This window comes from Coregonus lavaretus (assembly GCF_964263955.1).
Source record: "Coregonus lavaretus genome assembly, contig: HAP1_SCAFFOLD_6931, whole genome shotgun sequence".
Lineage (NCBI taxonomy): Eukaryota > Metazoa > Chordata > Actinopteri > Salmoniformes > Salmonidae > Coregonus > Coregonus lavaretus.
Genome location: NW_028165461.1, coordinates 2,100 through 6,894, shown reverse-complemented (window position 1 = coordinate 6,894; position 4,795 = coordinate 2,100). Strand labels below are relative to the sequence as shown.

Genomic DNA, 4,795 nt, shown 5'->3' with positions numbered 1-4,795 from the left:
CAAACAAATAGAGACATTTCAAATGTCATATTATGGCTATTTCAGTGTTGTAATGATGTGCAAATAGTTAAAGTACAAAAGGGAAAATAAATAAAAATAAGGAGAAGACAGTATGGGGACAGATATAGGGTCATGAATCGGGGATGGGCCCTAAACCATGCCTGAACCACCTCTGCATGGTAGAACCTGACATTGTCCCACACAATGACATAGGTGACCCCTTCACCTTGACAGGCCTGCGCAATTTCATTGAGAAACACAATGAGGTATGCAGCTTTATAGGATCCAAGTAATGGCCTACGTCCTACACCACCATCTTCAGAGGAAGCTGCACACATGGAGATGTTTCCCCCACGTTGTCCAGGAACTTGGACGGTCGCCCGTTGGCCGATGATATTCCACCCACGGCGCTGAGTTTTGGCCAGGTTGAAGCCCGCTTCATCAACAAAGATATAATTCTGATGGTTAACAGAATCATCGCCATCACCCTCTAAAAACATATTTGGTTTAGATATTTTTACAGTATTGTTTTAATGTGATACTGTGAAGTAGCTGTGCATCAAATAGTAACAGTAATACAGTATATAGTGCTGTACCTGAACATACTCGGCCCACAGTTGTTTCACCCTGTCGTTGTTTCTCTCTAAAGGCACCAGGTCAATGTGTTTCATAGATACCTGCTGCCTCTTCATAAGGTGGCCGATTGTTGGTAGGCTGATGGATGCCACATTGGCAAAGATGTCACCGTTCTCCTCAATGGCCTGCTTTATTTCAGACAGCCATATGTCATTCCTGGCCCTTACCATTTACAACACTGCTGGTCGGTCAGCACACAGCCACGGCACCACCATGGGGTCTTCTGTCAATTCTGATGGTAGAACAGAGTATACTGTCAATAGATCACACTGTAAGAATATTGCAACATGTTTTGTGAATTTACATGCAGTGCAATATATCATATAATGTAAATGTACTGTTAAAGCATAGTGCATATCCTACAGACTTACCGGTTTTCTTGGCGAAATGTTGTCATGATTGAACTGACAGTTGATCTTTTCAGATTTGGGTGAACTAATCAGGCAGCCTCTGCCATGGTAAGGCCTCTGTTTACCACATGGTCAACAACGATTGCCCAGACATCATTAGACACAACAGTTCCCTGCCCTCTGCCTCCCTCTCTATCTGATGTCCACCTCTTTGACGTCTTTGACCTCGTTGATGGGTCTAATGCCAACTTCTTTGACCAATTTGATGGGGCCCATGCCCACCTCTTTGACCAATTTGATGGGGCCCATGCCCACCTCTTTGACCAATTTGATGGGGCCCACGCCCACCTCTTTGACCTCTTTGATGGGTCTAATGCCCACCTCTCTGATGGTCCCTTGTCCACCAGCTCTTTGATTTCTTCCTCTCCCTTGCTGTCTATCCTGCTCCTTGTTAAAGAACTTGTAAGTGTTCACACACCCCCTTTTATATGGTGACCAATAGTGGTTGACGCTATGTGAAATCAATTAGTACTAATGAATATTCATTATGTATGGTTATCATGTATCATACATGTCATTTAGATGTTTATACTAAACAAACACACATTGTATTTCTGTGGTTCTCAAAATCCATATATATTAGACAAACCAGTTTAAAATCTATAGGTCTACCAAACTGTTAAGTAATTAATCATTAAGCGCTGTTGAATTAGGTGATGGTCAAATGTTTTTAAAGAAATGAGAAGAGAATCATATGAAATGTATTGTGAGCATTGCATTGTGAAAGGCAATTACTTTATATGAAAGTTTTTTTTAGATGAAACACTGGTAAGTTACTATGTGATATTGTGTGTTGTACTTAGTCAATTGAAAATGTGCTTAAAGTGTTTTTACTTTTTCATGATCTGTATTGAGTTTTGTACTAAGAGTTGTGAAATATTACCACATATGTATGAAAATTGTACCAAAGCAACAAAAAAAAAGTGAGTTTGAGTGTGAGTTTGAGTGTGAAGTAGTTGCTGTGTTGGAGCCAACAGTAGAACACAAAGCTCAGTATTTAACATGACGTCATGGAATGAGTTTAGCTGAAACTTGTAGCATTCTGGTAATGCAGCTTCCTGAACTACCTTTAACACTTTGGCTTGGAGGACATCTGTGGTTATGAGCTGTACATGACAAAGGGTTCATTTCCTGTATAGAAAGGGGATAAAGGGGCCTCCCAATTGGCGCAGCAGTCAAAGGCACTGCACTGCAGTGTTGAGTTGTCACTACTGCCTGGGGTTTTATCCCAGGCTGTGTCACAGCCAGCCATGAGCGGGAGTCCCATAGGGCGGTGCACAATTGACCCAGCATCGTCTGGGTTAGGGCAGGGTTTGGCCCGGGGGCTTTCCTTGGCTCATCGCGCTCTAGCGACTCCTTGTGGTGGGACTGGCGCCTGCAAGCTGACCTCAGTCGTCAGGTGAATGCTGTTTCCTCCGACATATTGGTGCGGCTGGCTTCCGGATTAAGCGAGCAGGTGTTAAGAAGCAGCGCGGCATGGCAAGTCATGTTTCGTAGGATGCATGATTCGACCTCTGGTCAGGTAAAATTATTACTACAATCTTTAAAAGAAGTAGGAGAGAGACAGAGAGCGTTCTTGTTGAACGTAAAACCACATCAGACTGGGTTATGGTCCTGAGGACCCTGAACCCTGACCTGGTTTAAAGTGAGAGTTTGTGGAGGTCTTGGTCTAGTCCCCATCACTACATCTCTGTAGCAGATGACCCCTCAAATCTATCAATGTCTAGCACATAGAGTACATTTATCATATCGTTTCTTATATACTGAAAAATTGAATTTGCCAATGTGGTGTATGTCGCCCAATTATTTAATATTTGTAATCATTAGTAGCCTATGTTTCAGTAGAGTGTAACAGGATAGTAGAGACGTTTGGTCCCAAAACCCTTAGAGAAAGCTGAAATATATTTTGGTGACTATGATTTTGGGGTTAAACTAGTCTATACACTGCAATAGTTGCTATCTGCCACTGAGGGGGCCATGTACACACAAACAGAAGCAGGAAGAGAGTTACAGACAGTGAAGTCTATTAACATTAGGAAGTAGAGTCATTCTGGCTGGTACCTTGGTACTTGACAAACATTTGTGCTCAGGTACCATATAATATACCAGGCAGACTGAAACCTTCACATGGCTCTTCATCTCTCCCCCCTCGTCCTCCTCCTCTTCCTCATCCTCTACAGAGTATCAGCAGGTATGTGTAACATGTTTCTATAAAAGGCTGAAGTCCAGTGGGTCAATTCACTGTAAACACGGTGTAATAAATCTCAATCATTAACAAGCTGTTTTATATTGTATAAGCAATGGGATTTTTATTCTGCAGTGCAGATTCTGTTGAATTCCAACCTAAATGTGTTTTGTGTTGATGTGTTCACAGTGAGGTATGTGTCTGTGCAGACAGGAGGCTCCATCACCATCCCATGTCACTATGATCAGTATTACATAAATCATGTGAAATACTGGTGTAAAGGGTATGATTGGATTCGTTGCTCCTCTCTAGTACGCAGTGACCATCCTAAGAGCAGTGGTAATGCCTCAATCTCTGATGACATCAACCAGAGAGTCTTCACTGTGACCATGACTGATCTGGAGCCAGAGGACTCTAAGACTTACAGGTGTGTTGTGGAGATCAATGGAGGACCAGATATCAGGATACAACGGTTCTACCTATCTGTCACTCCAGGTAAGATCCCTGCAACTCTTACAATTCAGTAAAGTAGAATAGGTAGTTCTCAGTAATGATGAGACAATCAGAAATAGCCTGCTTCCACAAACTAAATGACTGGTGTTCTCATTTCATTTCCTGGTAACTGGTTCCTTGTCTGGTAACTGGTATCACCATTATTGTTCAAGTTGACCTGAAGAATGTAGGTATATGACTACTTTATGTTCTCTATATGTAGATTGTGGTGTAAACTTTGTTTAAACTCCGCAGTGGTCGGTTATAAAACATTTTTTAAAATAATATTAATAATAAAATACTTACTAGAAATAAAGTTCTGCTGCTGAGTTCTTTCTTTGGTGTCTGTACCTCTGTGTTCAGGTACTCCAGAACTCTATGTGGACCAACAGGAAGTGACTGCAGTAGAAGGAGGGAGTGTCACTGTCCGTTGTTACTATAGTAACTCTGGAGATATAAAGTGGTGCAGGATGGGTGGTGATTGTGTGTAGTATTCTGGGACTTTACATGGAACATCAGTGACATTAAAGGATATCAGTCTGGCCAACAACAGAACAGTCTTAACAGTGACTATGAGTGGACTGAAGATGGAGAACACTGACTGGTATTGGTGTGAAGTGGGAGAACTAGAGATGCCTGTTCACATCACTGTCAGTCAACATACTGCAACACAAATCATCACTTCTATCAGTAAGTACATTCTGTTTGGGTCACAAAAATAGTTTAATATCCATAGTTACTTCACATCAAAATTATGTAATTTTCTTACATTAGTATCACAATGAAAATATGTATTTATTCCATGATTTACTTCTTGACATAGATGATATTCAGTGAAAATCTGCCACTGTTTTCATAATCCTTGACAGCAGATTCACTTTGTTTCATCGTCTGAAACAAATTGGAATATTGACTATGAATGTGATGTTGCTATACAACCTGACTATCTGGTATACCAGTAATTTCATTAATGGCATTGTTGTTTTACCTCACAGCAACCCAAGCTGAGGGGAACATGGAGGAAGTCCACCGGAGGTTATTATCACTCATTCAGCTGTATTATCCCACATAT

At 41.3% G+C, this 4,795-nt stretch overlaps 1 pseudogene across 1 annotated transcript; it reads left to right on the top strand.

The window, feature by feature from the left end:
- Positions 1 to 3,173: 3,173 nt before the first annotated feature.
- On the top strand, positions 3,174 to 4,413 carry LOC311115836 (CMRF35-like molecule 5; annotated as a pseudogene). The gene is made up of 3 exons: positions 3,174 to 3,237; positions 3,421 to 3,726; positions 4,087 to 4,413. The product of its transcript is annotated as a CMRF35-like molecule 5 (transcript).
- Positions 4,414 to 4,795: the final 382 nt, after the last annotated feature.